The sequence below is a fragment of the Myodes glareolus genome, chromosome 8 (genome assembly GCF_982192425.1).
Source record: "Myodes glareolus chromosome 8, mMyoGla1.1, whole genome shotgun sequence".
NCBI lineage: Eukaryota > Metazoa > Chordata > Mammalia > Rodentia > Cricetidae > Myodes > Myodes glareolus.
The window spans coordinates 97,923,555-97,934,052 of NC_142033.1; positions in this window are offsets into that span (position 1 = coordinate 97,923,555).

Below are 10,498 nucleotides of genomic sequence, written 5' to 3' on the forward strand. Positions count from 1 at the left end.
GAAAAGACCATTTTTTAAAAAGAGATGAAGAGGAACTGGGTAGATGGCTCAGCCATGGATATAATGTTTGCCGTACAAGCATGACAACCTCAATTTGAACCGCCAGAGCCCAGAGAAAGCCGGGCATAGGAATTTGGGTCTATAATTTTATTCATGCTAATGCATGAATAAATGGGAGATGAAGCCAGGAGAACCCAAGAAGCTCCAGAGCCAGCCAGCTACACATGTAGCATGCCACAATGAAAAAAAAAGGCCTTTCTTAAACAAGGCAGAAAGTGACAATAGACACCTCAGGTTGTTCATACACACACATGCACACACACGCATGCACACACACGTGTGTGCACACATGTGAAGAAAGAATGAATTCAGTGGTAGAACACGTCATTATGCCAAAGCCCTGATAAAGCCCTTTTATGTTATGATAAACACCACGATCAGTAACAGCTTGGGGGAGGAAATGGTTACTGGCTAGAGTCAAGCCTTCGGTGGAAATCAAGGCAGAGACTCAACTCGGGAACCTGAAGTCTGAAACTGAAGCCAGCATCAAAGAGGAACGCCCCTTGCTGGCTGGCTCTCTATGGTTTGCTCAGCCTGCTTTCTCGTACAAAACCCAGATCCACCTGTCCTGGAGTAGAACTGCCTGCAGTTAGTTAGCCTTCTACCATCAATCATTAATCAACAAAACGTCCCAGAGGCCTGCCCACAGGCCAGTCTTCTGGGAGCATCTTCTCAGTTGATGTTCCCTCTTCCCGGGTAACTCTAGTGTCCGGCTGACAAAAGCCGACCCTCACAGTGGAATAAAAGTGAAGACCTGGTAAACAGACATGCAGAGGTGCTAAGCAAAACAAGCTTAAAAGCCATGAGGATAGAACATGTAGAGGGGACTTGCAGATTGTCTTACGGATCTTTATGTGAACAGCTAATGGGATCCACATCACGAGGAAATCTACTAAAGTTTTCAGATCAGCAAAGATCAATAGTAAACAGTAAAGATCAACACTACACAAATGGTGATATAAAAACCATTACTAGAAAACCAAGAAAGTATATAACACATAGGATAGTAATATAAACTGTGTATTTAGCCTACATCTTACATATGATTGATAGTATTATATATATAGTATAGACCACAAACATAGGTGATTAAAGTATATGTAAAATCAACTACATACCTATTACTACCAATTATACATAAACTACACTACATACATAGATAATACTATATGTAGCTGCATTACAGTCTATACATAAACTACACTATATACATACATAACATGTATATATAGATGCAAAATAGTCATAGGATTCTGAGGGAACCAGGGGCCCAGAAAAATGAGAGGCAATTTAAGATAGAAGAATAACAATAATAAAGTTTTTGTTATAAGCCTTTTAATATTAATTGGCCTTTTAAAATGTGTGCTTTCTACTTGGATTTAAAAAATATTAATTTTTATAAAAAGAAAGAATGGCAAAAGGAAGGGATGAAGTTTTGCACTGAAAATACATTCATGTAAACACTATAATACTTTAAAAATATTTATATAACCATGATTCTAATGACTGTAACTTCCCCTGTTTTGTTGATGTTGTTTTTTGATTTAAAAAAAAGTAAGGAACTCAACCTCTGACATGAAGCACTCAAGTTCAGGTTCAATTCAAGTGAGTATATTGAGCCCCAAAGCACTGTTTGTTTGTTAGTAGGAAGACACCCTACTTGCCAAACTTTAGGTACCAGTCCTTTCTCACACCCTCTCCTCTTGTGTTTCAAGGGGGTTAGATCACACTCTGCAAAAGGAAGTGAAAAATCTAGAACACATATAACTCCCTTGGCAATTTTCACAGTTCTTTATAGAGCAGACAATTCAAAATGTATAGATTCAAAGAATTTCAGACAAAGCTATTAATTACGAGATGGCAATTAGCACCCTGTTTCGTGGAGATCTGTGAAGGAAATGCATCATTCGCAATATCACAACACTGAAAAACTGTGCAAGGGTAAGTACATGCTATGCTCTCTGTTGAGTAATCCCAGGGGCAAAACAAGCCCTGTGCTACAGAACTCTTGTTTTACCTCTCTTAATCTTTGAGTAATTAGCATGGGAGAAAGATGTTTTCTGGGCCACTACACAGACAAACCATTTCCCCGCAGGAAGACACAAGCAAATGAGCCTGAGCGTGTGATGGGGTTGGCAAGCAACGCGCCTTAACAGATTCACAGTTGAATTATTGAACTGTTAAAACTGCAGAGTTAAACAGAAAAGATCTGGATAAACAGGGTTTGGTGAGTGTCAATCTGGAGGGGGGGTGCTAATTTTGTTTGTTGCAACTGCTTGTTGCCATGAGTACCAAAAGTTTACGGCACTTCCGTTCACACTGTGCGTTTTTTATTTGGAAAATAAGGTTTCACTTACATAGTTGAAGTTCACCAACCACATGAACTTAAAGTGTGAGGTTTGCATACACACCATAGATTTATTTGCTTAACCACTTATTTATTTTTAGATGAACTACAGAATGTTGGTTCTTCAGAGGAAAGAATAGAGGCCTTTTTAGAGTCTTTTTAACCTATTTATTCAATAAATATTTTAGCACTATATACTAGGCGCTAGAAATAGTACAGAACAAAACAAGGTATTTAAAATACAGTGAGTTACTTGGTCAATCAGCAATCAAATTAGTAGTTATAATGAGCACTTGGAATACATTTAGCACTCTACATATCCTGGAGCTAAAGGGTGGGGACAGCTTTGTCAGGAAAATTTCCCAAGGGAAGATCTATTATGAGAACTTGAGGGATAACAGGGGTTCATCTAAGTCAAAGAAGATGGAGAAAAAGCAAAGATACTAAGGAAAACCAGAGACCAATGAGAAGCAGTGTGAGATCCCAGCTCAATTAACAGAAAAGAGTTGGCACAAGTTGGGCCAGACGGGTTATGGTGATAATATTACAGAAAATAGAAAAAAGGGAAGGGGGAAGAATGTGATTATACTATAATCTCAAAAAAATAAAAGAATTGTTTTAGAGTTTCCTGATTCAATGGCAGAAGCCCTCTAATTGAACTGACAAAAGAGAATAATAGGAGGCACAGCACATAAACTACAAGCTGTGTAGCTTTTATATGGCACAATCTTCCTGCAAAGGAAGCAAATGGACCAGAGATTTCATAGGCCATCTATAGTAAAATATGATAAATTGTAGAAATATATCAAGACAACATAAAAAAAAATTTTAGACTCTAAGGTCTGCCAACTCTTGGGAGGTAAACATGGAGTGAAATAGTGGAAAACAAGGACGATTTGAAAAATATTTGTTTGTGTAGGGCCATCTTGGTATCAAATTTCCTTCTCCATGGCCATAGAAACTCAGCCCAACAAGGTGTTTCACTCGCAGAAGATAAGGTGATATCTTAGGGATCTGTTGATATTTTTTTAATTTTTGCTATTTATTTATAATTAGCATACAAAGTAACAGGCGTAACTGTGGCATTTTTACCATATGTTGTTTTTCTTGTTCTCCTGTGCTCTCTACTCCCACATCCCCTGCCCACCCCTTGCTCTCCCGGCATATTTGGCCTTTCTCAACACCTCATTTCTCCCTCTCACAGTTTGCCTTCTAATTCATGAACTAAACATACAATAAGAATCACAACATATATAAAAATTAAAAACTAGGGTGGCTCCTTTCAGAGACACATACCCACATTCTCGGCTGTCTCTTAATTTCTTCCTATGTACTTTTCTTTCTCTTAGTCCTAGTGTTTAAAATTTATATTAAACTCTCCACATAAACTCCATCTCTGCCTTTAAAATTAAGAGCTAAAATTTGTATGTGAGAGAGAATATTGCAGCATTAGTCAATCTGAGTCTGGGTTTTCTCATTATAACTACCAGATACACATATTTTTCTTCACATCGTATAAGTCTGTTATCCTTTATGGCTAAATAAATTCCATTGTGTATATGGACAATATTTTTAATATCCAGAGATCTGTTGATGGACATCTAGGCCGATTCCATTTCCTATCTGTTGTGAAAAGAGCTGCAATCGACACGGATGGGTAAAAATCTCTGTGGTAAGAAACAGAAACCTGGATCAGATGGTTCCCCAGGCAAGCCTGTCAAATCGACTTCAATCTCAGAAACCCACACAGTGGAAGGGGAAAACTGACTGATGCAAGCTGTCCTCTGACCTCCACATGCACACTGTAGCATAAATGTGCCTAACACACACACATACATGAAAATAAGTAAATGATGAAAAATCAGAAATGATGTATTAAAAAAAAGAAAGAAGGAAGGAAGAAGAGAGGGAGGAAAGGAGGGAGGCATGGAGAGAGGGAGGGAGAAAGAGAGAGAGAGAGAGAGAGAGAGAGAGAAATTCTTTGGGTGTAGCTCAGGAGTGACATAGCTGGGTCATATATAAGTTTTTGAGAAACCTCTACCTTGATTTCCATAGCAGCTGCACTAATTTACACTTCAACCAACAAAGCTAAAGTTTCCTCTTTCCCCGCATCCTCTTACGGATATAATTGCCATTCAGCTTCTCAAGGGTAGCCATTCTGATTAAGGTGAGATGGAATTTCAATGTAGTTTTAATTTGCATTTTTCTAGTGATTGAAGCTGTTAAACACACTTTAAAATATTATTGCACATTTGTATTTCTTCTTTCAAGAACTCCCTGTTCAGTTCATTGGTCCACGTATTAATCAGCAGAGTTTTTAGTTGAATTTTTATAATTCTTTATATATTCTAGACAGCAAATCCCTCTGAAATATAATTGGCAAATGCTTTTTTTTTTCAAGTTCTGTAGACTATCCACTCTGGTGATGGTTCCATTAGCTGTGCAGACATTTTTAATCTCATGTAATCACACTGTTAAATTTTTGGAATGACTGCCCACATTATCTAGAATTTTTTGCCTAAACGTATGCCTTATAATAATCCCCACCTTTTCCTTTAGCAATTTTTGCATTTTATGTTTGCTATTGACGCCTTTAATTGCCTTTTGTGTGAGGTGAGAGATATGGGTCTACTGTCATTCTTCCTCAGGCGTCTCTAGTGTGGATCTGCTGCCGGATGCTGTCTGCCTGTCCTTCATGTGTTGTGTGATGTTTTACTCTTTTGTCTTTTTGAGGGACCATCCACCCAGCTCCCAAACAAATCACACAAAGAGGCTTCTTCTTAGTTATGAATGATGAATGCCTGACCTTAGCTTGGCTTGTTTCTTGCCAGCTTTTTTTTTTAACTTAAATTATCCTATCTTTTGCCTCTGGGCTTTTATCTTTCCCTTACTTCTGTATAGCTTACTTTTCTTCTCACCCCATGGCTGGCTGGGTAGCTGTGTGGCCGACCCCTAGCGTCCTCCTCTCTTTGTTCTCTTGCTGTTGTTCATTAGTTCTCCTTCTATTTATTCTCTTTGTCTGCCAGTTCCACCTATCCTTGCCCCTGCCTCACTATTTGCCATTCAGCTCTTTATTAGGACCGCCAAATGTTTTAGACAGGCAAAGAATCACACCTTCACAGTTAATCAAATGTAGCATAAAGAAAAGTATAAATAATATTCCCCAGCATTTCCTCTTTTTTTCTTTATAAACAAAAATAAAAAGTTTTAACTTTAACATACTAAGACTGTATACAATAAAAATAATTATCAAATAAAGATTACATTCACAATGTACTACATTCCAATTCATCTGTGTCTGATAAATTTTAAAAAAATCTATAAGAAAATCCATAATCTATCCAATCTTAGTAAATCCAAAAATTTATACCTAACTTACTTCCTATCATATCTAAGGAAAACTACAACTATATCTAGTTTTAAACTCCATTAAAGCTACCAGAAGGATATAATATTATTTAAATAAACAAAAAGTTCATTGCAAATGACTTTCAAAAACTCCAGAAATAACAGGGAAATGACTGATTGCTGGGACAGTCACCAGAAGTTTTCTTGCATAGTTGGGGCAACCATCTTCAGCCTCCCAGTATCTGGCAGACACTTCAGTGAAGTGGGAAATTTGAAAGGCTGCCCCACCAATATTGGCAGTTTGTCAGTCACTTTCCTCTGAACCTGCAGAATGTCTGACAGTTTTTTTCTGTGAAGCAGGAACCCTGAATGACCATCCCACCTTGTTTTGACAAAGTTTGCAGCAGTCACTTTCCTGTGGGCCCTGCATGTTCAATCTGCACAGCACATAGTCAGCAGTCAAAGGCAAGAGCAGTTCCTTTTCTCTGTGACTAACCCTGCCACAATGAAAGCAAACTTTCTTCAATGCCCATATCTTCTCTGAAGTAAACTGGTGCTGCCAGGAGCAGATATGCCTTATTTTCATGAAAAACTTTAAATTAACAAAACATTTTAAGTACCGTATTATAGATGTCTTTAAAGTATTCAAAGACCTTCTATCTATTCAAAATGTATTGTTATATGATCTGAAAAACATACCTAGCATATCTACAAATTTGAGTTTTATAAATGACTTACTACTAACCTGTGTTTCTTGATTATCCTGAATAGTTTACAATAATATCTTTCAAAAACTAAAATTTTAACTTACGCTTTTTAATGAACTGCATAGGTACAATACTTAAACAAGAGCAGAAACATATATACAATATTGTAACAAAAATTACCTTAAATTTTTATCAATATACAAAAGTACTTTTAAAATAGGGAAAACATATATAGAGTGTAACAAAATTGACTTTGAATTTGTACACATATACCAAAATCCATGCCAATGCAAAATATCTGATATTAATAGTTGTCTTTTTTAATCGATTAATTAATTTATTTGCTTGTTTATAAAAATTTCCACTTCCTCCCCTGCTCCCCATACCCTCCCATTCCCCCCACTCCCTCTCCTCCCCCCCCCACTCCCTCTCCTCCTCCCTCTCCAGTCCTAAGAGCAGTCAGGGTTTCCTGCCCTGTGGGAAGTTCAAGTTCCTCCCCCCTCCCTCCAGGTCCAGGAAGGTGAGCATCCAAACAGACCAGGATCCCAAAAAGCCAGTCCATGCAGACGAAACAAGACCCAGTGCCACTGTAAATGGCTTCTCAGTCAGCCCCCATGTCAGCCACATTCAGAGAATCAGGTTGGATCACATGCTCGTTCATTCCCAGTCCAACTGGCCTTGGTGAGTTCTCATTCGATCAGTCCCCTTGTATCACCCCTCGCGGTCCTGATTTCCTTGTTCATGTTCTCCCTCCTTCTGCTCCTCATTTAGACCTTAGAGGGCTCAGTCCAGTGCTCCAATGTAGGTCTCCGTCTCTATCGCCATCCATCGTCGGATGAAGGTTCCCTCTGGTCCTGCCTATCTTGCTCACGTTTTCCCTCCTTCTGCTTCTCAATTGGATCTAGGGAGTTAAGTCCAGTGTTCCAATATGTGTCTCTGTCTCTATCTCCATCCATCGCCAGATGAAGGTTCTATGGTGATATGCAAAATATTCATCAGTATGGTTATGGGCCAAGGCCAGTTCAGGCACCCTCTCCTCTGCTGCCCTGGGAAGAATCTGGGGACCTCTCCTTGGGCCTGAGAACCCCTCCAGAAACAAGTCTCTTGCCAAACCTAAAATGGCTCCCTTAGTTGAGATATATACTTACCTGCTCCCATATCCATCCTTCCTCCCCCCATTTCATTCCCCGGTGTGTGTGGGGGGGGGTGGTGGAAGTAAGGGGAGATGGTTAATAGTGTCTTTTATCATATATTCCTATATTCCCCAAAATATAACAAACACCCATGATCCACAAAATAATCAAAGACCACTACACCCCCTTTTCTCTTGGGAATGTGGACATTGTATTCTCTAAACTGCTTCTTGCTGAATGTAGGTGAAGTATTTTTAGGGTCCCAGAAAGAAAATTTTAGATAATGGCCAAGTCCTGGGAAGACCTTTGTTGATAGATAATACCTGTCAAGTTTCAGGTCTCCCTTGATCAAACCAGATTCAAATCAACCTGGAACAAATCCGCAGCCTCTTGTTTGCTGTGGAAACAAAAGCAAAGCCTCTTCTCCAAATAATTTTTTATTTCTATTTGACAGATAAGTTTTTCTCACTTTTTAAAGTTAAGGGATTTTTAAAATATCTAGGCTTGTTTATTTCCACAGTCCCTCTTTCAATCCAGGTCTCTTAGCAACTGTCCTTTCTTTTCAGCATTCAAAAAAACTCAAAATCAATACAATAGCATACAGGATCCAGACTTCCTGCGCATTTCCCATCTTTATATGACTTTTTTCTTCTATATAAACAAAAGGAACACACCTGAAAATAATATTCCCCAACATTCATGTCTGTTTGTACAACACCTATGCTATCTCTGTCTGTCTGTCCTTCTTGTCTGTCTCTACAACACCACCCTGCTATAACACTCTGTCTGTCCTTCTTGTCTGTCTTACAACACACTATACTATCTCTGTTTGTCTGTCTTTCACATCTGTCTCTATCAGTCTTTCACTGCTCTGCTATCACTGTCTGACCTTCATTTCTGACAACACCGCTATGCTATCATTGTTTCTATGACTCTAATGTATAATTTCAGGTCAAACCATCTTAAGTAGTGGTTTTCTACTTAGGGTTGCCTTAGCTACTCAGAGTATTTGGTGATTCCACATAAATTTTAGGATGTTTTTAACAGTTCTGTGAAGAATGTCATTGGAATTGTGATGAAGAGTGTACTGAATTTGTAGATTGATTTTGGCAATATAGACAATATTGTTATACTACTTGCAATATTAATTCAGTCGGTCAAGGATCATGGGAGACTTTTCAATCATCTTGTGTCTTCAACTTCTTTTAGAATTTAATTCATAATTATTCTTTTACAATTTAATATGTTCATGCAATATATTTTGATAACATTCACCCCCCATTACCTTCCCTTGTCCCCTTCTTTCCTGTTATACCTTTTCTTCCCACCAAGATTTCTTTATGCTTTCATACCTTTTTGGGTGTGATTCTCTGAGTTTAATTAAACTTACTCCCATGAGCATGGATAGAGGTCATTTACTGGAGCACAGGCAACTTAACAGTGGCTACACCTCTTTTAAAAAATGCCTCTCCCATTAGCCATTCACTTCCAGTAGCTTCTCATGAATGGGATGGGGCTCATGAGTCTTCCCCATCCACTATGGAATGTTAATGGGCCCATTCTCGTGTAGGTCTCACACAGATAAATGCAGTTGTTGTGAGTTCATGGGTACAATAGCCATGACATATCAGGATGACAGACTTCACAGCACTTCCTCACCCTCATTATCTGACTTTTACATTCTTCCATGAGGTTCTCTGAACCTTGGAGGGGGTGGGGCAAATATCCCTTTAAAGGTTGAGAACTCAACAATCACTGTTCTCAACACTTTGACAGTTATGTATGGGCATAATTATACATACTTAAGGGTAGTTTGGTGCCATAAAACATGTCCATCTAGCAAAACAACAGTAATTACTTCCTTCCTGGGCACCATGACCTGCTCACTGGTGAGCTTTGACCAGGTTTACAATACTCAAGGAAGAGTTCCCTCCTGTGGAATGGGAATCAAGTCCAATCAAAAACTAGTTTTTTACCCTGTTAACAGACATGTTATGATTGCCTTGGTAGGTCCATCTTGTCTTACTATTCAATTGTATAACACACAAGTACCCAACTGAGTAATACTGTTGATACCTTTTCTCACCCAGCAGCCTACATAGCAGTTTTTCCAGCATTATAAATATTACCCATCAGAGAAGAAGTTTCTATTTCATTTCCAACTTGATTTATCTGTCATAAAACCAAATCATGAATTGTCTTCAAAAGTAGGTTCTTACCATGTAGTACTGTGTTGGAGAATGGAGCCGTTTGTTGGTTCCTGGCTACTCAGCCCAGAAATTATCACACAGAAACTGTATTAATTAAATCACTGCTTGGCCCATTAGCTCTATCTTCTTATTAACTAACTCTTACATATGAATTTAACCCATTTCTATTAATCTGTGTATTGTCAGGTGGAAGTGGCTTACCAGCTAAAGTTCCAGCATGTCTGACTCTGGCAGCAGCTCCATAGCGTCTCTCTCTCTCCCCCATCTTCCTTCTCCCAGCATTCAGTCCAGTTTTCCCCACCTACCTAAGTTCTGCCCTATCAACAGGCCAAGACAGTTTCTTTATTCATTAACCAATAAAAGCAACACATAGACAGAAGGACGTCCCACATCAGTACTGACAGGTAACCAAGAGCAAAAGCAATAGACTGTACTGTCTCATGACAGTGGGAGACTGCTCCGGAGCCACTCTGTCCAAGAACTCCTGTGGAATTTTATCCCTGTCATGGGGCCTAAGTTTAATGATCCATGTGGCTTCTTGGAACAGCATTGTCCACCTACACAGCATAACTCATTCAAACACTTGCTTTTTCCCCAAAGGGAATAAAAGATTGGTTCTTCTGAGGCCAAATATGAATGGTTATAGACTAGTATACACATTTAAATTCCTCTGAACTCCATATTCCAATAAAG